The following is a 27413-nucleotide window of genomic DNA, read 5'->3' on the forward strand; positions in this document are numbered from 1 at the left end:
ATAATTGATGCAACCGGATATTTCACCGCGATCTTGATCTGCTCCCTGAACCTGGACTGAGTCACCACATAAATAAATGTGCTCCCACCGCACAGCCAGCACTGTCAGTGCTCCCCACACAGCCAGCACTGTCAGTGCTCCCCCCACACAGCCAGCACTGTCAGTGCTCCCCCCACACAGCCAGCACTGTCAGTGCTCCCACCACACAGCCAGCACTGTCAGTGCTCCCACCACACAGCCAGCACTGTTAGTGCTCCCCCACACAGCCAGCACTGTCAGTGCTCCCCCACACAGCCAGCCCTTCCAGTGATCCCCCCACACAGCCAGCACTGTCAGTGCTCCCCCCACACAGCCAGCACTGCCCGTGCTCCCACCACACAGCCAGCACTGTCAGTGCTCCCACCACACAGCCAGCACTGTTAGTGCTCCCCCCACACAGCCAGCACTGTCAGTGCTCCCCCACACAGCCAGCCCTTCCAGTGATCCCCCCACACAGCCAGCACTGTCAGTGCTCCCCCACACAGCCAGCACTGTCAGTGCTCACCCCAAACAGCCAGCACTGTCAGTGCTCCCAACACACAGCCAGCACTGTCAGTGCTCCCCCCACACAGCCAGCACAGCCAGTGCTCCCACCACACAGCCAGCACTGCCAGTGCTTCCATCACACAGCAAGCACTGCCAGTGCTCCACCCACACAGCCAGCACTGTCAGTGCTCCGAACACACAGCCAGCACTGTCAGTGCTCCCACCACACAGCCAGCACTGTCAGTGCTCCCACCCCACAGCCAGCACTGTCAGTGCTCACCCCACACAGCCAGCACTGTGAGTGCTCCCCACACAGCCAGCACTGTCAGTGCTCCCGCACACAGCCAGCACTGTCAGTGCTCCCCCAACAGCCAGCACTGTCAGTGCTCCCCCGACACAGCCAGCACTGTCAGTGCTCCCACCACACAGCCAGCACTGTCAGTGCTCACCCCACACAGCCAGCACTGTCAGTGCTCCCCCACACAGCCAGCACTGTCAGTGCCCCCCCCACACAGCCAGCACTGTCAGTGCTCCCCCCACACAGCCAGCACTGTCAGTGCTCCCACCACACAACCAGCACTGCCAGTGCTCCCCCGCACAGCCAGCACTGTCAGTGCTCCCCCACACAGCCAGCACTGTCAGTGCTCCCCCCCACACAGCCAGAACTGTCAGTGCTCCCCCACACAGCCTGCACTGTCAGTGCTCCCCCCACACAGCCAGCACTGTCAGTTCTCCCACCACACAGCCAGAACTGTCAGTGCTCCCCCCACACACCCAGCACTGTCAGTGCTCCCCCCACACAGCCAGGACTGCCAGTGCTCCCACCACACAGCCAGCACTGTCAGTGCTCCCACCACACAGCCAGCACTGTCAGCGCTCCCCCACACAGCCAGCACTGTCAGTGCTCCCCCCCACACAGCCAGCACTGCCAGTGCTCCCACCACACAGCCAGCGCTGTCAGTGCTCCCACCACACAGCCAGCACTGTCAGTGCTCCCACCACACAACCAGCACAGTCAGTGCTCACCACACAGCCAGCACTGTCAGTGCTCCCACCACACAGCCAGCACTGTCAGTGCTCCCACCACACAACCAGCACTGTCAGTGCCCCCCCACACAGCCAGCACTGTCAGTGCTCCCCCCATACAGCCAGCACTGTCAGTGCTCCCACCACACAGCCAGCACTGTCAGTGCTCCCACCCCACACAGCCAGCACTGTCAGTGCTCCCACCCCACACAGCCAGCAGTGTCAGTGCTCCCACCCCACATAGCCAGCAGTGTCAGTGCTCCCACCACACAACCTGCACTGTCAGTGCCCCCCCCACACAGCCAGCACTGTCAGTGCTCCCACCACACAACCAGCACTGTCAGTGCCCCCCCACACAGCCAGCACTGTCAGTGCTCCCCCCATACTGCCAGCACTGTCAGTGCTCCCACCACACAGCCAGCACTGTCAGTGCTCCCACCCCACACAGCCAGCACTGTCAGTGCTCCCACCCCACACAGCCAGCAGTGTCAGTGCTCCCACCACACAACCTGCACTGTCAGTGCCCCCCCCCCCACACAGCCAGCACTGTCAGTGCTCCCCCCATACAGCCAGCACTGTCAGTGCTCCCACCACACAGCCAGCACTGTCAGTGCTCCTCCACACAGCCAGCACTGTCAGTGCTCCCACCACACAGCCAGCACTGTCAGTGCTCCCACCGCACAGCCAGCACTGCCAGTGCTCCCACCACACAGCCAGCACTGCCAGTGCTCCCCACACAGCCAGCACTGTCAGTGTTCCCCACGCCCCAGACCCAGCTCCTGATTGGCTGAGAGGCTGTCAGTCAGCGGCTGGAGCTCCTGATTGGCTGAGAGACTGTCAGTCAGCGGTTGGAGCTCCTGATTGGCTGAGAGACTGCCAGTCGGCGGCTGGAGCTCCTGATTGGCTGAGAGGCTGTCAGTTAGCGGCTGGAGCTCCTGATTGGCTGAGAGGCTGGCAGTCAGCGGCTGGAGCTCTTGATTGGCTGAGAGGCTGTCAGTTAGCGGCTGGAGCTCCTGATTGGCTGAGAGACTGCCAGTCGGCGGCTGGAGCTCCTGATTGGCTGAGAGACTGCCAGTCGGCGGCTGGAGCTCCTGATTGGCTGAGAGACTGTCAGTCAGCGGCTGGAGCTCCTGATTGGCTGAGAGACTGTCAGTCAGCGGCTAGAGCTCCTGATTGGCTGAGAGGCTGTTACTCAGCGGCTGGAGCTCCTGATTGGCTGAGATGGTTTCAGTCAGCGGCTGGAGCTCCTGATTGGCTGAGAGGCTGTTAGTAGCGGCTGGAGCTCCTGATTGGCTGAGAGACTGTCAGTCAGCGGCTGGAGCTCCTGATTGGCTGAGAGGCTGTTAGTAGCGGCTGGAGCTCCTGATTGGCTGAGAGACTGTCAGTCAGCGGCTGGAGTTCCTGATTGGCTGAGAGGCTGTTAGTAGCGGCTGGAGCTTCTGATTGGTTGAGAGACTGCCAGTCTGCGGCTGGAGCTCCTGATTGGCTGAGAGGTTGTTAGTAGCAGCTGGAGCTCCTGATTGGCTGAGAGGCTGTTAGTAGCAGCTGGAGCTCCTGATTGGCTGAGAGGCTGTTACTCAGCGGTTGGAGCTCCTGATTGGCTGAGAGGCTGTCAGTCAGCGGTTGGAGCTCCTGATTTGCTGAGAGGCTGTCAGTCAGCGGCTGGAGCTCCTGATTGGCTGAGAGGTTTTCAGTCCGTTTTATTTTCTCATTAATTTAATAATTGATGTGACCGGATGTTTCACCGCGACCTTGATCTGCTCCCTGAACCTGGACTGAGTCACCACATAAATAAATGTGTTTGTGCAGCAATTTAAATCGTGCAGCATAAATCCGACTTGTTGTAAATTATATTGAGGAAGGGTGATGTAAACTAATCCTCTCACATCCATATAGAAAAATGTAATAACAGACACGGTCCAGAGGAGGATGAACGTTCCGGAGATGCTGAAGAGTAAAATCATTGACTTCCTTCTGCTCTCCATCTCTGGGTCGCTGCGATTGTCTCCCTGGCTCTGGGCCCTCAGTGCCTTCCGGACCCGACTGCTGAGTAAAATGTGTCTGACTGTCAGAGCGTTGGTCAACAGGATTGAGAAGAACGGCACCAATGGGGTTACAACCTGATCAAACCAGTGATACCCAACCCATCCCGGGTCAGTGAGAACGCTGCTCTTTGTGACGCAGCCCCACTGGACATTGTCGATTATCCTCCCAGGTTCCAATGTAAAGTACCAGGGGATGTTTTTCACACAGAGCAGGAGGCCGCTTGTGGACAGAACCACAGCCGCAGTTTGCCCGGTGCAATATTTACTTTTCAGTTTCTGGCAGCGAATGGCCACAAATCGATCAAAGGAGAAAGTGAGGGTGAACCAGACAGAACAGTCCCTGGCTGCATAGAGCAGGACACCGTTAACACGGCACACAGGGGTGAGGTCCAGGAAACTCCAGGGGAAATAATAATAACTGATCATGTTCAGTATGGGACGAGTGATAATAAACAGCAGATCCGCCGTTGCCATGGCCACCAGGTAGCGAGTGGTGCAGGTAGAGAGGCCACACTTCCCCCGACAAAGAATCGCAATTCCCAGTATATTAACTGCCAGAGAGAGAAAGGAGAGACGCGGGAAATTACTGGGTAATGAATCTCCCTGTCTGAACCAGGACACAATTGCAGCATCAATATAATGGACAGTGGGTGGGTGGGGGTGTGTGGAGAGGAGTGGGCACAGAGATTAACATTGCAGAGAGGGGAGTAGGAAACGTAACTCCAGTGTTAAAGGTGGGGAATGGGGGGGAAAGTGTGAATTGCAGCCCTGTCAGTTTGATGGCAGTGGTAGGAAAATGTTTATAATTCAGAGACCTTTGGGAGAGGTTACATTTCTCTTTTAGTCTGATTTACAGGATTCACTCAGGCCGGCCAGGTTTCCCAAACCGGATACAAACATACCCGAGATTGTCATCCCAGCTCAATTATTGGACCACACCCCGGATTGGACCGTTCCCTGGACTGGATTTCTGATGGGGTTGGACCCCACTCCTGGTTTATTTGAATACTCCACGATCAATGGAAAAAATAAAACAAACGCAGGACCTTCCCACTTCATAACCATGGGAGGAATAGAAATACAGAATGTACAGTACAAAAGGAGGCCATTCGGCCCATCGAGTCTGCACCGGCCCTTGGAAAGAGAAAACCAGTTCAGCCCACCCCATCCCCATAACCCAGTGACCCCATCAAAATTGTTTGGAAACTGAACACAATTTATCTTGGCCAATCCACCGAACCCGCACATCTTTGGACTATGGGAGGAAACCGGAGCACCCGGAGGAAACCCAGGCAGACACGGGTGAGAAAGTGCAGACTCCGCACAGACAGTGACCCAAGCCGGGAATCGAACCTGGGACCCTGGAGCTGTGAATCAACTGTGCCAACCAGTGTGCTACCGTGCAGCCCAGCCTGTCCAGAATAGAGTCTGTCCAGCCTCCAGAACATCCCGAGGGATCATCCCTCCCAGGTTTAGTCATTCGTAAAGCACCCGCTCCCGGGAATCCCCCATTGCCATGTCTGGAACATCCCAACATCACTGTTCCCAGGAATCCATCCTCTCACTGTTTGGAAAGAATCCCTGCCAAGCTTTTCTCAGGAGTATTCCCGCTCCGGCATTGGACATTCCCCAGGGTTCACTTGGCCGGAATAGACTCTCTCCAGATTCGGACTCATTGCATTCAACAAAAAAGTAGGAACATTCCAAAACAAGAGCGTTAAGATGGAGGAGAAAGTTCCCAGAATAAAGTTGTTTAAATTAAAGTTACGTCCTGCGGGACCTAACATCCGAATTGGACGATGAGATGTTGCTCCTCCAGCTTGCGTTGGGCTTCACTGCATTCTGGCAGCAGGCCAAGGACAGACATGTGGGCCTGAGAGCAAGGTGCTGAGTTAACATGGCCACAACAGGAAGGCTGGGGCCATGCTGTGGGCTGAGTGAAGGTGTTCCACAAAGCAGTCTCCCAGTCTGCGTTTAGTCCCCCACAATGTCGAGGAGGCGGTATTGGCAGCAGCGAATACAGAAGAACAAACTGAAGGCACAGCAGTGAAACGCTGCTTCCCCAGAAAGGAGAGTTTGCTGCTGAGAACCGGGACACGGGAGGAGGTAAAGGGACAGTTGTTGCACCGTCTGTGATTGCAGGGGAAGGTGCTGGTGGAAGGGAAAGGGGTGTGGGGTGTGAGGGGGAAGTGGACAAGGGGGAGGGAGCGGTACCTGAGGAATGCAGACATTGAGGGGGGTGGTTGGAGAGAGGTGAAGATGTGTTTGGTGGTGACATCATGCTGGAGTTGGCAGAAATGGAGGAGGATTTCCCATTCAATGGGGAGGCTGATGGTGTGGAAAGTGAGGAGAGGAACCCTATCATGTTTCCGGGAGGGAGGGGGATGTGTGAGGACAGAGGTGTGAGAAGTGAATTGAACACGATTGAGAGCCCTGTTAACAAAGGAAGGTGGTGGGGACGGCCCGGTTAAGGAAAAGACAGACATGCCAGGGGGGCTATTTTCGAAGACGCCAGCATCAGATCAGAGGCGATGGAGGCGGAGAAAGTGGGAGAATGAGATGCAGTCTTTACAGGAAGCAGGGAATGAGGGTCTGAACACAGCCCTCGTGTTGGGGAACGGAGGTGCAGAGGGATTGGACGTCCATTGTGAAGATTAGGCGGTTAGGGCCAGGGAAATTGACCTTGTTTATATGACATACGACACCAGAGGAATCAGGAACCATAACATCCCCACAGTGCAGAAGGAGGCCATTCGGCCCATTAAGTCTGTACCAAACCTCTGAAAGAGTACCTCAACCAAGCTCACTCCCCCGCCTATCTCATTAACCCCTTAATCTAACCTACACATATTTTTGGACACTACGGAGTAATTTAGCATGGCCAATCCACCTAACCTGCACATCTTTGGGTTATGGGAGGTAACCGGACACCCGGAGGAAACCCCCACAGACAGGGAGAGAAAGTGCAGTCTCCACACAGACAGTCACCCAAGGTGGGAATTGATCCGGGGACCCTGCTGCTGTGAGGCAGCAGTGCAAACCACTGTGTCACTGTGACACCACTGTCTTTGGGAAGGGCAGAACAGGGTAAAGCGGATGGAATCAAGATGGGAAGAAATGATCTTGGTGGGGCTGGAACAGGCCGAAATAATGGGTGCACTGGGACTTTCCTGTTTGTGGATTTTGGGAAGGAGGTAGAAGCGGGAGGTTGATGCAGGATGTGTGGGGATGTGGGACTATGATGTCCGAGGCTGAGGACAGAAGATATCCAGAGTCAACGAGGTCAGTGAAAGCCCTGGAAACAATATCATGATGTTTGGTGGTGTGCTGCTGGTCCAGGGGGAGGTACCAGGATGGGCCTGAGAGCTGACGGTCAGCCTCTGTGAGGAAGAGGTCAGGACACCAGACAATAATGACACCGCCCTTGTGAGCAGCTTAGATCACCAGGCCAGGGTTGGATATCAGAGAGAGGATTGGAGCAAGTTTAGAGTGAGTCAGGATAGAGTTGGTGAGAGGCACAGGGAAATTGAGACGGTCGATGTCGCACTGACAGACCTCAATGAAAAGATCAAGAGCTGATAGGAGGCCAGAGGGCGGGGTCCAGGTAGAGGGAGATTACTGGAGGCGGATGGATTTCACAACAAATATTCATAAAATAGACAGAAACAGCAGAGACAATATTATCTATTCACTGATCACCATCAGAATAATTACCAAAGAATTGAGAAGCAGAAGTAGGTCTCTGTTATTCTTGAATTTAGAACAGAATATAATCACATCTTCCAGTCACAATGTCAACAGTTGGAAGCATTGAATTAGAAGTCTGAGTTAAAAGAAATCCAGTAACACAGAGTATACTAAATAGTCGGCACATATTCCAAAGTCAACATTATTCCTGACACATTTCATCCAATTATTTCAATAACTACCAGAAATAATAGATCTGAGAAGTATGATGGATGTTAAACAATTTGATTTTTCTAAAGGCCGTCAGTAAGATCCGACATAACAGACTGATGGGTAATCTCAGAGCCAGTGGAGTTAGGGGACACAGCAGCAGGATGGACACATGCTGGCGACACACAGAGAAAACAGGGAGAGGAGTTAAAGGGATTTAGGCTGATTGGTGGAAGGTGGGAAGTGGTGTTCCACAAGGATCAGCACTGGGATCACTCTCCTTCACCATTCCCATCAACAGTATGGGATCGGGAAGCAGAATGATAATTACACAATTTACAGACAGAATCAAATTGAGAGTGATAGTGAATACAGAGGCAGAATACAACTAATTACAGGCACACATTTATCATTAATTATGAATTTGCAAAGTGGGTATTTAGATGGGACATTAATGTCCCGACAGATCAGTGTCCGCTGCTGCATTTTGATCAGAACAATAAGTCCCCCAATCACTCCTTGGAAAACAAGTGTGTGAATGGACTGGAGGGGTTTCTGGCTTCAGGTGAATAGATTCACAAATCGTGTGAAGCAGAAAGACAGTTTAAAAACACCCATAAAAATTGATCAAACATGTGAGTTCATTTCAGGATGAATAGGAATGAGAAAATATCACAAAACCTAGTGGAATACTGCACTGTTGTGGGTTTTATGAAACATTAGAGTGTGGGTGATATCTGTTCCTGTTAGAGTAGATCAATAGAAAACAGAGATAGAGACATTGCACTTCATACAATAAATATCAAACATCTTCAAAACACAGCCAAACTCTTCCTGTTTTCAACCTATTCCAAAGTTAAAACACACAGAGAGAACTCCACAGAATGGAGCGACCCCTCACCAATAAAATACATCATTTCAAAATAGAACCAACTAATTTCAGTCCAGTTACTGACCCACACACAATACAATTCTACACGGACAGATAGTCCCAGTAATAGAGAGATAATTGGATCAGATATCCCACTCTGGTGAGAGACCCACAGTCAGTACAATTCTACACTGACAGACATTTCCAGTAATCCTTCTTCACTGCTGTCAGATATTCCACACTGGTGTGGGACCCACAGTCAGTACAATTCTACACTGACAGATACTTCCAGTAATCCTTGTTCACCGCTGTCAGATATTCCACTCTGGTTAGTGATCCACACTCAGTACAATTCCACACTGACAGATACTTCCAGTAATCCTTGTTCACCGCTGTCAGATATTCCACTCTGATAGTGACCCACACTCAGTACAATTCTACACTGACAGATACTTCCAGTAATCCTTGTTCACCGCTGTCAGATATTCCACTCTGATAGTGACCCACAGTCAGTACAATTCTACACTGACAGACACTTCCAGTAATCCTTGTTCACCGCCGTCAGATATTCCACTCTGATAGTGACCCACAGTCAGTACAATTCCACACTGACAGATACCCACACTCAGTGTGATTTAATTCTTTCTCCTCCTAAACCTCCCTTCAGAGAGATTGCCTTCACTGAGATCCAATCTAACATTATACAAAATTCCACTCAATATAATAACTTCCCCGGTCAGAGATCCAGTGAGTTACAAACAGAGGTTTATTGTGAGTTGATGAAAGGGATTCAAACCATTGACATGCTTGAATACATTTGACAATTATATCGTTGACCAGGTGTCTATTTCACAGTGAGCACGAGATCAGGATCAGATATTTTCAGTCCCAGTTTAAAATCAGAGAGCCGCTCACACACAGATTAACACAACTTCAATGGTGACAGTCACTTACCAGGAACACCAACAATAGCCAGGATTGGGTAGAATACTTTCTCAACCATATCAATTGGACGATGCATTTTCAGTGTGAAGTGATGTGTCCCTTCCTGCGATTGGCAATCTCTCTGTCTAAAACTCTGAGGTTATATATTCTCCAAGCTTTTAATTAATACACTGTGGAACCACACAAGGGAAATTGAGGTTGTGACATCGTTTAACTTATTTTTCAAGATGTGAACAAACAGATTACGATATTGTGTTCAGTGAAAGAAAATATTATTTTAGTGAGTGAGTGACCTCTTTGCAAACACCGGACGGTGTTGATCACATTGTTCAACTAACATTAACAGAAAGGATGCTGTCCACTCAGACAACATCAGTCCCATCTCTACATCTCAGATTGTTTCAGTGATATCCCTCACTCCACTGTGACCATTCAGTGATTCAGTTCCAATTGTCAGTGTGTTTCTCTGGGTGGGTCCACTGCACTTTGGGGTGTAGCTGCCTCTGTAACTGTGACCATTCAGTGATTCAGTTCCAATTGTCAGTGTGTTTCTCTGGGTGGTTCCAATGCACTCTGGGTTGTAGCTGTCTCTCTAACTGTGACCATTCAGAGATTCAGTTCCAATTGTCAGTGTGTTTCTCTGGGTGGTTCCACTGCTCTCTGGGATGTAGCTGCCTCTGTAACTGTGACCATTCAGTGATTCAGTTCCAATTTTCAGTCTGTTTCTCTGGGTGGTTCCACTGCACTCTGGGGTGTAGTTGTCTCTGTGACGGTGACCATTCAGTGATTCAGTTCCAATTGTCAGTGTTTTTCTCAGGGTGGTTCCACTGCACCCTGGGGTGTAGCTGTCTCTATAACTGTGACCATTCAATGATTCAGTTCCAATTGTCAGTGTGTTTCTCTGGGTGGTTCCACTGCACCCTGGGGTGTAGCTGTCTCTGTAACTGTGACCATTCAGTGATTCAGTTCCAATTGTCAGTGTGTTTCTCTGTGTGGTTCCACTGCACTCTGGAGTGTAGTTGTCTCTGTGACGGTGACCATTCAGTGATTCCGTTCCAATTGTCAGTGTGTTTCTCTGGGTGGTTACACTGCACTCTAGGGTGTAGCTGCCTCTGTAACTGTGACCATTCAGTGATTCAGTTCCAATTGTCAGTGTGTTTCTCTTTGTGGGTCCACTGCACTCTCGGCTGTAGCTGCCTCTGTAACTGTGACCATTCAGTGATTCCGTTCCAATTGTCAGTGTGTTTCTCTGGGTGGTTCTTCTGCACTCTGGGATGTAGCTGCCTCTGTAACTGGGACCACTCAGTGATTCAGTTCCAATTGTCAGTGTGTTTCTCTGGGTGGGTCCACTGCACTCTGGGGCGTAGCTGTCTCTATAACTGTGACCATTCAATGATTCAGTTCCAATTGTCAGTGTGTTTCTCTGGGTGGTTCCACTGCACTCTGGGGTGTAGCTGTCTCTGTAACTGTGACCATTCCTTTATTTTATTTCAGTAGTTTCTGTTTGAGCATAAGTAGAACATTTCAATGTCTCCAAAATCTGGAACTATTTAAAGCGCAAAGTATGTGATCCCAAATCTAAATCTGATTCAGCCCCTCAAACTAAGAAAATATTTAGCATCATTGGAACCTCAGAAAACTCAGAGGCTGCAGCAGCAACAAACTCATCACCTCAGAGAGCAGCATTAAAACATTGCCAGCAGTGAAAACTAGTACCCCGTCTCTAACTGACACCGGCCTCCATCTGATACACCCTTCAACTGGGAGAGAGGCGGGGTGAGATGTGGAGGAAGAGAGAACTGGTGTGTGAGATGTGCTGATAGAAGACAGGGTGAGAGAGAAAGAGGGTGTGAGGAGAGATATTGGGAGAGAAAGAGGGTGGAGAAATAAAGGATAAAACGGGAGAAAGAGGTGGATTGTCTGAGAGAAAGGGAAGCAGAGAGTGGAGAGGGTGAGTGGCTGACGGAGGCAGTTTGGGTGAGAAGGATGGTGTATTAAATACTCACATAATCTTAGACATAAGTACAGGAGAGAGCGACTGAGTGACTGAGGGAGCGGGAGAGGGAACGATAGTGAGGCAAAGTGTGAGAGAGGGAAAGAGAGTGAGAGAAAGTGTGATAGAGGGAAAGAGTGTGAGAGAAAGTGTGAGAGAGGGAAAGAGTGTGAGAGAAAGTGTGATAGAGGGAAAGAGTATGAGCGAAAGTGTGAGAGAGGGAAAGAGTGTGAGAGAAAGTGTGAGAGAGGGAAAGAGAGTGAGAGAAAGTGTGATAGAGGGAAAGAGTGTGAGAGAAAGTGTGAGAGAGGGAAAGAGTGTGAGAGAAAGTGTGATAGAGGGAAAGAGTGTGAGAGAAAGTGTGAGAGAGGGAAAGAGTGTGAGAGAAAGTGTGAGAGAGGGAAAGTGTGAGAGAAAGTGTGAGAGACGGAAAGTGTGAGAGAGGGAAAGAGTATGAGAGAAAGTGTGAGAGTGGGAAAGAGTTTAAGACAAAGTGTGAGAGAGTGAAATAGAGTCAGAGACATTGTGAGAGAGGGAAAGAGAGTGAGAAAAAGTGTGAGAGAGGGAAAGAATGTGAGAGAACGTGTGAGAGAGAGAAAGAGTGTGAGAGAAATTGTGAGAGAGGGAAAGAGAGTGAGAGAAATTGTGAGAGAGGGAATGAGAGTGAGAAAAAGTGTGAGAGAGGGAAAGTGTGAGAGAGGGAAAGATTGTGAGAGAAATTGTGAGAGAGAGAAAGAGAGTGAGAGAAATTGTGAGAGAGGGAAAGAGAGTGAGAAAAACTGTGAGAGAGGGAAAGAGAGTGAGAGAAAGTGTGAGAGAGGGAAAGTGTGTGAGAGAAAGTGTGATAGAGGGATAGAGAGTGAGAGAAAGTGTGAGAGAGGGAAAGAGTGTTAGAGAAATTGTGAGAGAGGGATAGAGAGTGAGAGAAAGTGTGAGAGAGGGACAAAGTGTGAGAGAGAGAAAGAGTGTGAGAGAAAGTGTCATTGAGGGAGTTTTGTGAGAGGGAGGAAGGCATGGAGGGAGAGAGATATAGGGATGGAGAGAGAGCGGGACAGAGTGTGAAAGTGTCTAACGGATATGTGAGAGAGGGAGGGAGGGAGGCATGATGCAGAGAGAGAGAGGGGGGGGAGAGTGAGAGAGAGGGACATAATGTGAGAGAGGGGTAAGTGTGAGACAAGGGAAATCTGCTAGAGAGAGTGGGAGAGTGGGAGTGAGTATCTATGAAGAAGAAAGTATGTGAGAGGCAGGAATTTGAGAGAGGGAGTGTGAGAGATGGAGGGATTGTGAGAGATGGAGGGTGAGAGAGGGAGAGAGTGTGAGGAAGGGAGAGTGAGTGAGACAGGTAGATTGTGTTAGACAGGGAGAGAGTGTGAGAGAGGGAGAGAGTCTGACAGGAGACAAAGTGGGAGACAGTGGGAGATAGGGAGGGTGACTGAGGTAGAGAATGTGTCAGAGGGAGAGAAAGTGAGGGGGAGAGTGTGAGAGAGGGTGAGAGTGCTCGAGAGGGAGGGAGTACAAAAGGGAGAATGCGAAAGGGGAGAGGGGGAGAGAGTGTGAGAGAGGGAGAAAGTGTGAGAGAGGGAGGGTGAGAGAGGGAGGGTGAGAGAGTGAGAGAGTGTGAGAGAGTGAGGCACTGCGAGAGAGGGAGGGAGTGTGAGAGGGGGACAGAATGTGATAGAGGGAGAGAGTGTCAGAGAGGGAGACAGTTTGAGAGAGGGAGAGAGTGTCAGAGAGGGAGACAGTGTGGGAGAGGGAGAGAGTGTGAGAGAGGGAGAGAGGGAGAGAGTGTGAGAGAGGGAGACAGTGTGGAAGAGGGAGAGAGTGGGAGAGAGGGAGAGAGTGTGAGGGAGGGAGAGAGTGTGAGGGAGGGAGAGAGTGAGACACTGTGAGAGAGGGAGGGAGTGTGAGAGGGGGACAGAATGTGATAGAGGGAGAAAGTGTCAGAGAGGGAGACAGTGTGAGAGAGGGAGAGAGTGTGAGAGAGGGAGACAGTGTGGGAGAGGGAGAGAGTGTGAGAGAGGGAGAGAGTGTGAGAGAGGGAGACAGTGTGGGAGAGGGAGAGAGTGTGAGAGAGGGAGAGAGTGTGAGAGTGGGAGGCAGTGTGGGAGAGGGAGAGAGTGTGAGGGATTGTTGAGAGGGAGAGAGTGTGAGCGAGGGAGAGAGTGTGAGAGAGGGAGACAGTGTGGGAGAGGGAGAGAGTGTGAGAGAGGGAGAGACTGTGAGAGTGGTAGGTAGTGTGGGAGAGGGATAGATTGTGCGAGGGGGACAGAGTGTGAGAGAGGGAGACAGTGTGGGAGAGGGAGAGAGTGACAGAGAGGGAGACAGTGTGAGAGAGGGAGACAGTGTGGGAGAGGGAGAGAGTGTGAGAGAGGGAGAGACTGAGAGTGGGAGGTAGTGTGGGGGAGAGAGAGAGTGTGAGAGGGGGACAGTGTGAGAGAGGGAGACAGTGTGGGAGAGGGAGTGTCAGAGAGGGAGACAGTGTGAGAGTGGGTGGCAGTGTGGGAGAGGGAGAGAGTGTGAGAGTGGGTGACAGTGTGGGAGAGGGAGAGAGTGTGACAGAGGGTGACAGTGTGGGAGAGGGAGAGAGTGTGAGAGAGGGAGAGAGTGTGAGAGTGGGTGACAGTGTGGGAGAGGGATAGAGTGTGAGAGTGGGTGACTGTGTGGGAGAGGGAGAGAGTGTGAGAGTGGGTGACTGTGTGGGAGAGGGCGAGAGTGTGAGAGAGGGACAGAGTGTGAGAGAGGGAGACTGTGTGGGAGAGGGAGACAGTGTCAGAGAGGGAGACAGTGTGAGAGAGGGAGAGAGTGTGAGAGAGGGAGACAGTCTGGGAGAGAGAGAGTTTGTGAGAGAGGGAGACAGTGTGAGAGTGGGAGGCAGTGTGGGAGAGGGAGAGAGTGTGAGAGTGGGAGGCAGTGTGGGAGAGGGAGAGAGTGTGAGAGTGGGTGACAGTGTGGGGGAGGGAGAGAGTGTGAGAGTGGGTGACAGTGTGGGAGAGGAAGACAGTGTGAGAGTGGGTGACAGTGTGAGAGTGGGTGACAGTGTGGGAGAGGGAGAGAGTGTGAGAGTGGTTGACAGTGTGGGAGAGGGAGAGAGTGTGAGAGAGGGAGACAGTGTGAGAGTGGGAGAGAGTGTGAGAGTGGGTGACAGTGTGGGAGAGGGAGAGAGTGTGAGAGTGGGAGGCAGTGTGGGAGAGGGAGAGAGTGTGAGAGTGGGAGACAGTGTGGGAGAGGGAGAGAGTGTGAAAGTGGGTGACAGTGTGGGAGAGGGAGAGAGTGTGAGAGAGGGAGACAGTGTGAGAGTGGGTGACAGTGTGGGAGAGGGAGAGAGTGTGAGAGTGGGTGACAGTGTGGGAGAGGGAGACAGTGTGAGAGGGGGTGAAAGTGTGGGAGAGGGAGAGAGTGTGAGAGAGGGAGACAGTGTGAGAGAGGGAGACAGTGTGAGAGAGGGAGAGAGTGTGAGAGAGGGAGACAGTATGAGAGTGGGAGACAGTGTGAGAGTGGGTGACAGTGTGGGAGAGGGAGAGAGTGTGAGAGAGGGAGAGAGTGAGACACTGTGAGAGAGGAAGGGAGTGTGTGAGAGAGAGAGAGAGAGTGAGAGAGGGAGACAGTGAGGTAGAGGGAGAGGGAGAGAGTGGGAGGCAGTGTGGGAGAGGGAGAGAGTGTGAGAGTGGGAGGCAGTGTGGGAGAGGGAGAGAGTGTGAGAGTGGGAGGCAGTGTGGGAGAGGGAGAGAGTGTGAGAGTGGGAGGCAGTGTGGGAGAGGGAGAGAGTGTGAGAGTGGGAGGCAGTGTGGGAGAGGAAGACAGTGTGAGAGTGGGTGACAGTGTGGGAGAGGGAGACAGTGTGAGAGTGGGTGACAGTGTGGGAGAGGGAGACAGTGTGGGAGAGGGAGGCAGTGTGAGAGAAGGAGACAGTGTGAGAGAGGGAGAGAGTGTGAGAGAGGGAGAGAGTGTGAGAGAGGGAGAGAGTGTGAGAGAGGGAGAGAGTGTGAGAGAGGGAGAGAGTGTGAGAGAGGGAGAGAGTGTGAGAGAGGGAGACAGTGTGAGAGTGGGTGACAGTGTGGGAGAGGGAGAGAGTGTGAGAGAGGGAGAGAGTGAGACACTGTGAGAGAGGAAGGGAGTGTGTGTGAGAGAGAGAGAGAGTGAGAGAGTGAGAGAGGGAGAGAGTGTGAGACTGGGTGACAGTGTGAGAGAGGGAGGCAGTGTGGGAGAGGGAGACAGTGTGAGAGAGGGAGACAGTGTGAGAGTGGGAGACAGTGTGAGAGAGGGAGACAGTGTGAGAGTGGGAGACGGTGTGGGAGAGGGAGAGAGTGTGAGAGTGGGAGGCAGCGTGGGAGAGGGAGAGAGTGGGAGAGAGGGAGAGAGTGTGAGAGTGGGTGACAGTGTGGGAGAGGGAGAGAGTGTGAGAGTGGGAGGCAGCGTGGGAGAGGGTGAGAGTGTGAGAGTGGGAGGCAGTGTGGGAAAGGGAGAGAGTGTGAGAGTGGGTGACAGTGTGTGAGAGGGAGAGAGTGTGAGAGAGGGAGAGAGTGAGACACTGTGAGAGAGGAAGGGAGTGTGTGAGAGAGAGAGAGAGAGAGTGAGAGAGGGAGACAGTGTGGGAGAGGGAGAGAGTGTGAGAGAGGGAGAGAGTGTGAGAGAGGGAGGGAGTGTGGGAGAGGGAGAGAGTGTGAGAGAGGGAGAGAGTGTGAGCGAGGGAGGGAGTGTGAGAGAGGGAGAGACTGTGAGAGTGGGTGACAGTGTGGGAGAGGGAGAGAGTGTGAGAGTGGGAGGGATTGTTGAGAGGGAGAGAGTGTTAGAGAGGGAGAGAGTGTGAGAGTGGGAGACAGTGTGGGAGAGGGAGAGAGTGTGAGAGAGGGAGGAATTGTTGAGAGGGAGAGAGTGTGAGCGAGGGAGAGAGTGTGAGAGTGGGTGACAGTGTGGGAGAGGAGAGAGTGTGAGAGAGGGAGACAGTGTGAGAGAGGGAGAGAGTGTGAGAGAAGGCGACAGTGTGAGAGAGGGAGACAGTGTGGGAGAGGGAGAGAGTGTGAGAGTGGGTGACAGTGTGGGAGAGGGAGACAGTGTGGGAGAGGGAGGCAGTGTGAGAGAAGGAGACAGTGTGAGAGAGGGAGAGAGTGTGAGAGAGGGAGAGAGTGTGAGAGAGGGAGAGAGTGTGAGAGAGGGAGAGAGTGTGAGAGAGGGAGAGAGTGTGAGAGAGGGAGACAGTGTGAGAGTGGGTGACAGTGTGGGAGAGGGAGAGAGTGTGAGAGAGGGAGAGAGTGAGACACTGTGAGAGAGGAAGGGAGTGTGTGTGAGAGAGAGAGAGAGTGAGAGAGTGAGAGAGGGAGAGAGTGTGAGACTGGGTGACAGTGTGAGAGAGGGAGGCAGTGTGGGAGAGGGAGACAGTGTGAGAGAGGGAGACAGTGTGAGAGTGGGAGACAGTGTGAGAGAGGGTGACAGTGTGAGAGTGGGAGACGGTGTGGGAGAGGGAGAGAGTGTGAGAGTGGGAGGCAGCGTGGGAGAGGGAGAGAGTGGGAGAGAGGGAGAGAGTGTGAGAGTGGGTGACAGTGTGGGAGAGGGAGAGAGTGTGAGAGTGGGAGGCAGCGTGGGAGAGGGTGAGAGTGTGAGAGTGGGAGGCAGTGTGGGAAAGGGAGAGAGTGTGAGAGTGGGTGACAGTGTGGGAGAGGGAGAGAGTGTGAGAGAGGGAGAGAGTGAGACACTGTGAGAGAGGAAGGGAGTGTGTGAGAGAGAGAGAGAGAGAGTGAGAGAGGGAGACAGTGTGGGAGAGGGAGAGAGTGTGAGAGAGGGAGAGAGTGTGAGAGAGGGAGGGAGTGTGGGAGAGGGAGAGAGTGTGAGAGAGGGAGAGAGTGTGAGCGAGGGAGGGTGTGTGAGAGAGGGAGAGACTGTGAGAGTGGGTGACAGTGTGGGAGAGGGAAAGAGTGTGAGAGTGGGAGGGATTGTTGAGAGGGAGAGAGTGTTAGAGAGGGAGAGAGTGTGAGAGTGGGAGACAGTGTGGGAGAGGGAGAGAGTGTGAGAGAGGGAGGGATTGTTGAGAGGGAGAGAGTGTGAGCGAGGGAGAGAGTGTGAGAGTGGGTGACAGTGTGGGAGAGGAGAGAGTGTGAGAGAGGGAGACAGTGTGAGAGAGGGAGAGAGTGTGAGAGAAGGCGACAGTGTGAGAGAGGGAGACAGTGTGGGAGAGGGAGAGAGTGTGAGAGTGGGTGACAGTGTGGGAGAGGGAGAGAGTGTGAGCGTGGGAGGGATTGTTGAGAGGGAGAGAGTGTGAGCGAGGGAGAGAGTGTGAGAGAGGGATAGTGTGAGAGATTGAGGGTGAGGGAGGGCGAGAGTGCAAGTGAGAGCTGGAGTGTGAGGGAGTGCTCTTGGAGATACAAAGAACAAAGAACAAAGAAATGTACAGCACAGGAACAGGCCCTTCGGCCCTCCAAGCCCGTGCCGACCATGTTGCCCGACTAAACTACAATCTTCTACACTTACGGGGTACGTATCCCTCTATTCCCATCCTATTCATGTATTTGTCAAGATGCCCCTTAAATGTCACTATCGTAAAGATATGTGGAACTGGGTATCAGGGGGAAACACAATCCGGATTAATACATTTGCTGAGGAAACAAACTTGTTCCTAAATTATAAAATCAGATCCTGGATGAAGTAAATGTCCTCCATGCAGTATTGCACCATTTAAGTTGTGAATAACTGACAGAGTGTGATAGGTCAGTTATTGTGCAGCGCTGGAATAGAACTTGTCTTTCCCCAGTCAGAGGCCAGAAAGCAAACATGTGGCACAGCCGCTTTTAAAAATAATTGTAAAGCAACCTGAAAAAAGATAGACCTCCCTCTAATGATTAAATGTGCGTCTGCTTTTATTGGGAGCAACACAGATGTTTTCAATATTAAAGCACAGGCAGCGCCCAGGGTCAGACAGATTGGAACTTACAATGAAGTTGATGCTGTGAAGTAAGCAGTGAGCTAAAGCGGACGCTGGGTTCGCACACGGACACAGTGAATAGAAAGGATTACAGTGAGAATACTCGCGGCGCGGGGGAACTTGGAGGGAACCTGCAGGTGTTGGTCCCATCATCTCACAGCCAGACCACATCCAAAGCCTTTAAAATGCGTGAAGTGCCGAAGGAGGACATTCATTCCTGGGGCTGGTTTAGCACACTGGGATAAATCGCTGGCATTTAAAGCAGACCAAGGCAGGCCAGCAGCACGGTTCAATTCCTGTACCAGCCTCCCCGAACAGGCGCCGGAATGTGGCGACTAGGGGCTTTTCGCTGTAACTTCATTTGAAGCCTACTTGTGACAATAAGCGATTTTCATTTCATTTCATTCCGTTTCATTTCATTCCGTTTGACCTCAGCGGCTCTGTAGATGAGCAGATGATTCAATCCCACTGCACCGCCCTTTCCCTGGAGACGTACATTTGATTTCTGTCGCTCCTACCATTCCCTGTGAAACCATTGTTGTATCTGCCGGCACCAGTGTCCCAGGCCGTGCAGACCAGATCAGAACCACTCGCTGTGTGGATCGTTTAGAAGCAGTTTTCCCTTCGGGATGATTGGATTGGCTGGGGCTGGGTTATTGGGAATAAAAGACGATGATGTGAGATTCGATCCACACATTTAAGATGATAACGTTTTGGATAATCTGGATGTAAATGAACTGTTTCCATGAACAATATAAATATCTGTGGGAAAGATGTAACTGAAGTATATGATCATGCAGCTACATTCATCAGGAGTAATGCAGAGCCGGAGTTGATAACAAATGGCAACATGGGGAGACTACACGGTCCCTCACACCTCCTCCACCATTCAATTTAATCACTGCTTAGCTTCTGCCTCAATGTCATTTCCCGCTTGTTCCTCACATCCTATCATTACCTCATTTTCTGTAAGAATAATGGAGGCTGACACCCAAAGCCATATTTCAAACCGAGTTGGACATTTACGGCCGTAAGACCATAAGACACAGGAGCTGAACTTGGTCACTAGGCCGAGCGAGCCTGATCCGCCAGTCAATCATGGCTGATATGTTTCTCATCCTCATTCTCCTACCTTCTCACCTTCTCCCCATAACCCCTGATCTCCTCATTAACCAAGAACCTATCTGTCTCTGTCTTAAAGACACTCAGTGATTTGGCCTCCACAGCCTTCTGTGACATAGAGTTCCACAGATTCAGTACCGTCTGGCTGAATAAATTCCTCCACATCTCTGTTTTAAAGGATTGTGCCTTTAGTCTGAGACAGTGTCCTCTGCTTCTAGTTTTTCATACAAGTGGAAACATCCTCTCCACATCCACTCTGTCCAGGCCTCACAGTATCCTGGAAGTTTCAATAAGATACCCCTCATCCTTCTTAACTCCAACGAGTGCAGACCCAGAGTCCTCAACCATTCCTCATACGACAAGCTCTTCATTCCTGGATCGTTCCAGTGAACCTCCTCTGGACCCTTTCCAAGGGAAGCATGTCCTTCTTCAGATACGGGGCCCAGAACTGCTCACAATACTCCAAATGGGTCTGACCAGAGACTTATACAGCCTCAGAAATACATCCCTGCTCTTGTCCTCTCGCCCTCTCGACATGAATGCTAATATTGCAATTGCCTTCCTAACTGCCGACTGAACCTGCCCGTTAACCTGAAGAGAATCGTGAACAAGGACTCCCAAGTCCCTTTGTGCTTCTCATTTCCGAAGCATTTCCACTTTTAGAGAATAGTCAATTCCTCCATTCCTCCTTCCAAAGCGCATTACCTCACACTTTTCCACATTATATTCCATCTTCCACTTGTTTGTACAATCTCCCAGCCTCTGAGTCCTTCTGCAGCCACCCCACCCCCCTCCCTCCCCCCACCGCTTCCTCAATACCACCTGTCCAGATCTTTGTGTCATCTGCAAACTCAGCAACAGTGCCTTCAGTTCCTTCTTCCAGATCATTAATGTATATTGTGGAAAGTTGTGGTCCCAGCACAGACCCCTGAGGCACACCACTAGACACGGCTGCCATCCTGAAAAATACCCCTTTATGCCGCTCTCTGCCTCTGCCAGTCAGCCAATTCTTTTTCCATCCCAGGATCTTGCCCTGAACACCATGGGCTCTTAACCAATTTAACAGACTGGAATGCGGCACTATGTCAAAGGCCCTCTGGAAATCTACATAAATCGCATCCACTGGTTCTCCCTTGTCTAACTTCCTTGTTATTTCCTCAAATAACTCTAACAGATTTGTCAGGCATGACCTCCCCTTGACGAATCTGTGCTGACTCAGTCCTATTTTATCCTGCACTTCCAAGTACTCCGCAATCTCATCTTTAATAATGGATCTAAAATCTTACCAATGACCGAAGTCAGGCTAACCGGCCGATAATTTCCCGTCTTCTGCCTCCCTCCCTTCTTAACCAGCGGTGCGACATTAGCCACTTTCCAGTCCTCTGGGACCCTTTCTGCCTCCAGTGATTCCTGAAAGATTCCCGCCACTCCCTCCACAATCTCCTCAGCTATCTCTTTTAGAACCCTGGGATGTAGTCCATCCGTCCAGGTCATTCATCCACCTTCAGACCTTTCAGTTTCCCCAGAACCTTCTCCTTAGTGATGGCCACGGCCCTCCCCTCTGCCCCCTGGCTCTCCTGGAGCTCTGGCATCCCACTGGTGTCTTCCACCGTGAAGACTGATGCAAAGTAACTATACAGTTCGTCTGCCATTTCTTTGTTACCTATTGTTACTTCTCCAGTCACATTTTCCAGTGGTCCAATGTCTTTTTTTGTCTCTCTCTTACCTTTTATATATTGAAAAGAACATCTCCCTATCTTCTTTTACATTACTAGCTAGCTTGTCCTCAAATTTCATCTGCTCCTCCTTTATTGCTGTTTCAGTTTTCCTCTGCTCGCTATTAAAGGCTTCCCGATTTTCTGGCATCCCACTATTCCGCGCCACATTGTATGTTTTTTATTTTGATTTACTGCTCTCCTTGACTTCCCTCGTGAGCCATGGACTCCTTGTCCTCCCCTTGGCATGTTTCCTCCTCCTTGGGATGAAATTCTGTTGTTCCTCCCGAATAACCCCCCAAAACTGCTGCCATTGCTGTTCCACTGTCCTCCCTGCTCGTTTCCTTTTCCAATCAACTCTGGCCAGCTCCTCCCATGCCTTTGTAGTTACCCCTATTTAATTGTAATACTGTTACATCTGACTGCAGCTTCTCCCTCTCAAACTGCAGGGTAAATTCTATCATATTGTGGTCACTGCTCCCTTCGGGTTCCTTCACCTTAAGTTCCCTAATCAAGTCTGCTTCATTACACATCACCAAATCCAGAATTGCCTGTTCCCCAGTCGGCTCTGTCACAGACTGCTCCAAAAAAACATCTCATTCCACAAATTCCATTTCTTGGGATCCACGATCAACCTGATTTTCCTGCATGTTGAAGTCCCCCATGATTATTGTAATATTTCCTTTTTTACATGCCTTTTCTATCTCCTGATTTATTTTTTGCTCCACCTCTTGATTACTGCTCCGAGTCCTGCAAATAAGTCCGATCAGAGTCTTTTTATCGATTCGATTCCTCAACTCTGTCCATAGGGAATCTCTGCCTTCTGATCCTATATCGCTCCTTGCTATCGATTTAACTTCATTCCTTACTCACAATGGAGCCCCAGTTTAGAAGCTGCCCGCCCTTCTTGTCCAGGTCCCACATTTCCCGGAATATCGCCCAATGGCCCAGAAATCTGAAACCCTCCCTCCTACACCACCAGTTTAGCCACGAGTTTAGCTGTACTATCCTCTTGTTTCTAGCCTCACTCTCACGTGGCACAGGGAGTCATCCTGAGATTCCAACCCGAGAGGTCCTGGTTTTTAGCTTACTGTCTAACTTCCTGAACTCCTTCTGCAGGGCCTCATCGCTCTTCCTGCCGATGTCGTTAGTACCGATGTGAACTAAGACCTCTGGCTGTTCACTCTCCCCCTTCAGGACGTCCTGTGTTCGTTCAGAGACAACCTTGACCCTGGCACCAGCCAGACAACATACCAACCTGGAGTCTCTTTCCTGTCCACAGAAGCGCCGATCTGTGCCCCTTTCTATAGAGTCCCTGTAACTATCGCTTTCCTGCACTTTACCCTCCCCTGCTGAGTAACAGAGCCAGCTGTGGTGCCACTGTTCTGGCTGCTGTTGTTTTCCCCTGAGATGCTATCCCCCAACTGTATCCAACACAGTTTACCTATTAGAGAGGGGGACAGCCACAGGGGATTCCAGCGCTGACTGCCTGCCCGTTCCAGCAGTCATCCATCGAACTATCTGCCTGCACCTTAGGTGTGACCACGCCTCCAGAACGTCTACCTATGATGCTTTCCGCCACCTGTATGCTCCTCAGTGCATCCAATTGCTGCTCGAACCGAACCACGCGGTCTGTGTGGAGCTGCCATTGGCTACACCTGCTGCAGACGCAGTTGACGGAACACTGGAAGCGTCACGGTTCTCCCACATCTCACAGTTAGAGCACTGCACCCTCTGAGTGACATTTATGCACTAGTTAATTCATTTAAATAATCACTTAAATTATTATCAGATTAAGTTACAATTAACTATATGGTCCTGCGCTGGATTTTTACTGTAAATAAATGTTAAATTATAATCCCTGCTCTCAGGTTTAATTACTCCTCTGCCCATTTAATGAATTAGTTACTGCAGTTGTATAGAACCTGAATTACATGAGTAACACATGAACAGAATGGGAATACAGGGATACGGACCACAGGAAGCGCAGAAGATTATAGGTCAGATGGGCAGCAAGTTCAGCACAGGCTTGAGGGCCGAAGGGCCAATATAGAATCATAGAATCATAGAAGTTTACAGCATGGAAACAGGCCCTTCGGCCCAACCAGCCCATGCCTCCCATTTTTTACCATTATGCTAGTCCCAGTTGCCCGCATTTGGCCCATAATCCTCTATACCCATCTTACCCATGTAACTATCTAAATGCTTTTTAAAAGACACAATTGTACCCGCCTCTACTACTACCTCTGGCAGCACATTCAAGACACTCACTACCCTCTGAGTGAAGAAATTACCCTTCTGAATCTCTCCCTGCTCACCTTAAACCTATGCCCTCTAGTTTTAGACTCCCCTACCTTTGGGAAAAGATGTTGACTATCTACCTTATCTATGCCCCTCATTATTTTATAGACCTCTATAAGATCACCCCTAAGCCTCCTACGCTCCAGGGAAAAAAGTCCCAGTCTATCCAGCCTCTCCTTATAACTCAAACCATCAAGTCCCGGCAACATCCTAGTAAATCTTTTCTGCACTCTTTCTAGTTTAATAATATCCTTTCTATAATAGGGTGACCAGAACTGCACACAGTATTCCAAGTGTGGCCGTACCAATGTCTTGTACAACTTCAACAAGGCGTCCCAACTCCTGTATTCAATGTTCTGACCAATGAAACCAAGCATGCCGAATGCCTTCTTCACCACCCTGTCCACCTGCGACTCCACCTTCAAGGAGCTATGAACCTGTACTCCTAGATCTCTTTGTTCTATAACTCTCCCCAACGCCATACCATTAACTGTGTAGGTCCTGGCCTGATTCGATCTGCCAAAATGCATCACCTCACATTTATCTAAATTAAACTCCATCTGCCATTCGTCGGCCCACTGGCCTAATTGATCAAGATCCCATTGCAACCCTAGATAACCTTCTTCACTATCCACTGTGCTACCAATCTTGGTGTCATCTGCAAACTTACTAACCATGCCTCCTAAATTCTCATCCAAATCATTAATATAAATCACAAATAACAGTGGACCCAGCACCGATCCGTGAGGCACACCACTGGTCACAAGCCTCCAGTTTGAAAAACAACCCTCTACAACTACCCTCTGTCTTCTGTCGTCCAGCCAATTTTGAATCCAATTGGCAACCTCACCCTGGATCCCGTGAGCTTTCACATTCTGCAACAACTTGCCATGCGGTACCTTGTCAAAGGCTTTGCTAAAGTCCATGTAGACAACGTCTACTGCACTGCCCTCATCTACCTTCTTGGTCACCCCCTCAAAAAACTCAATCAAATTTGTGAGACATGATTTTCCACGCACAAAGCCATGCTGACTGCCCCGAATCAGTCCTTGCCTCTCTAAATGCTTGTAGATCCTGTCTCTCAGAAGACCTTCTAGCAACTTACCTACTACAGACGTTAGGCTCACCGGTCTGTAGTTCCAAGGCTTTTCCCTGCTGCCCTTCTTAAACAAGGCACAACTTTCGCTACTCTCCAATCTTCAGGCACCTCACCTGTGGCTGCTGATGAGTCAAATATCTCTGTTAGGGGACCCGCAATTTCCTCCCTAGCCTCCCACAACATCCTGGGTTACATTTCATCAGGTCCCGGGGATTTATCTAACTTGATGCGCTTTAAGACGTCCAGCACCTCCTCCTCTGTAATATGCACACTTCTCAAGACATCACTATTTATTTCCCTTAGTTTCCTAACATCCATGCCTTTCTCCACCGTGAATACCGATGAGAAATATTCATTCAGGATCTCACCCAACTCTTGTGGTTCTGCACATAGATGTCCTTCTTGATCCTTAAGAGGCCCTACTCTGTCCCTAGTTACTCTTTTTCCCTTTATGTATCTGTAGAAGCTCTTTGGATTCTCCTTTGCATTATTTGCCAAAGCAATTTCATGTCCCCTTTTTGCCCTCCTGATTTCCCTCTTAACTCTATTTCGACAATCTTTATACTCTTCAAGGGATCCACTTGATCCCAGTTACTTATGTGCGTCATATGCCTCCTTCTTCTTTTTGACCAGAGTCTCAATATCTGGAGTCATCCAGGGTTCCCTACTTCTACCAGCCTTGCCCTTCACTCTAAAGGGAATGTGCTTACCCTGAACCCTGGTTAACACATTTTTGAAAGCCTCCCATTTACCAGCCGTCCCTTTGCCTGCCAACAGTCTCCCCCAATCTACCTCTGAAAATTCCTGTCTGATACCATCAAAATTGGCCTTGCCCCAATTAAGAATTTTAACTCTTGGGCCAGACCTATCATTCTCCATAGCTATCTTAAAACTAATGGAGCTATGGTCACTTGTCCCAAAGTGATCCCTCACTAACACTTCTGTCACTTGCCCTTCCTTATTTCCCAAGACGAGGTCAAGTTTTGCCCCCTCTCTAGTCGGGCCATCCACATACTGAATGAGAAATTCCTCCTGAATACACTCAACAAATTTCCCTCCATCCAAGCTCCTAATGCTATGGCTGTCCCAGTCAATGTTGGGAAAGTTAAAGTCCCCTACTATTACCACCCTATTTTTCTTGCAGCTATCTGTAATCTCCTTACATATTTGCTCCTCAATTTCCCGCTGACTATTTGGGGGCCTGTAGTACAGTCCTACCAAGGTGATCTCTCCCTTCTTATTTTTCAGTTCCACCCATATAGACTCGTTGGGCGAACCCTCTGATATATCCCCTCTAAGTACTGCCGTAATGTTCTCCCTAATCAAAAACGCCACTCCCCCTCCTCTCTTATCTATGTTGTACTTTTATTTGTGCCTTGTTCCTTGTTCTAACTATTTGTATCAGGTATTGCTGAGTCCGGAGACCAAAATCGCAATCAATAGTCTATGTTACAAGTGTTTGTCTTGAACAACGAACACGAGGTAATGGGACTGAGAGACTGGAGGAGATAATCCCACACCTTCCGGGCCAGACAGCGGAAGAGAAGGCATCATGTGTTCAACTATTAATATGATAATAATAATCTTTATTGATAATAAAAATATGTATTGTCACAAGTAGTCCCACATTAACACTACAATGAAGTTACTGTGAAAATCCCCTAGTCGCCACACTCCGGCACCTGTTCGGATACACAAAGGGAGATTTTAGAATGTCCAACTCACCTCACAACAGGTCTTTCGGGACTTGTGGAAGGAAACCGGATCACCCGGAGGAAACCCACGCATACACGGGGGGAACGTGCAGACTCCACACAGACAGTGACACAAGCCGGGAATCGAACCTGGGACCCCGGAGCTGTGAAGCCAGTGTGCTAACCACTGTGCTATCATGCCGGCCTTCAAATCAGGAATCCTGAAGAATTGGAAGAGTATCGGTATCACGGAGAGCTATGGATCTGCTGTGTAATACTGAGAAATAAATCACCAAGGCCATGGCAGGGTTTGATTCTCCTCCAATCCGCCAGCTCCAATCTTAACCATCGCATTAGACCTCGGCATCGATCAGTCCGTTAAACCTGGGGAACAGACTCTAATTGAGAAATAATGAATGGAAACAATGGTTGATCACTCTCTTATTGTGAAACAGTCAGTATTTTCCCGAGGAGAAACACTACAGGATACAGAAGGGAACCAAAAGGACCAGTCCCCCCAACAACACCAGCGGGAGCTTGTGGTTATCCAGTTGTGGCAGTCAGATAACCTCAATAATTTAAATAAATATGTGACACAATATATAATTGTTTCTCAGCCCATTACTTCCCGGATTCCATAAAGCATAAAGGTTTCTAGACATATTCGCTAATCATTAGACGGAAAATAATCATGTTCCTGGCATGATGATTCTATAGAAAGATAATCACAGTTTAGTTAATTGTGAGCAGAAATGTACATGTTCAGTTTATTGTGTTATTATAGGAAGGTCAGGAATTACTGACTCTATTTGAAAGAACAATCTTATTATGATTATTGTCTGAACAATATTAATTTACGCCTCTGATTACTGGAATAATCAATCCTTCAATAATCACTTTCAAAGTTGCAATTAAATGTTTTTCATTATTTACTGTGTTCAATGGACTGAAAACGAATGTGATGCTTTCTATCAATGTTGTGCAAACATGATGGTGTAATATATGTCATCCTGCCTTCCATCATTGGATTTCAGAGATCATAGAATTCACAGTGCAGAAGGAGGCCATTCGGCCCATCGAGTCTGCACCGGCTCTTGGAAAGAGCACCCTACCCAAGCCCACACCTCCACCCTATCCCCATAACCCAGTAACCCCATCTAAGCGAAGAGAAATTTAGCGTGGCCAATCCACCTAACCTGCACATCTTTGGACTGTTGGAGACAATCAGAGCACCCGGAGGAAGTCCACGCAGACACGGGGAGAACGT

Source organism: Scyliorhinus torazame, chromosome 5, assembly GCF_047496885.1.
Source record: "Scyliorhinus torazame isolate Kashiwa2021f chromosome 5, sScyTor2.1, whole genome shotgun sequence".
Taxonomy (NCBI): domain Eukaryota; kingdom Metazoa; phylum Chordata; class Chondrichthyes; order Carcharhiniformes; family Scyliorhinidae; genus Scyliorhinus; species Scyliorhinus torazame.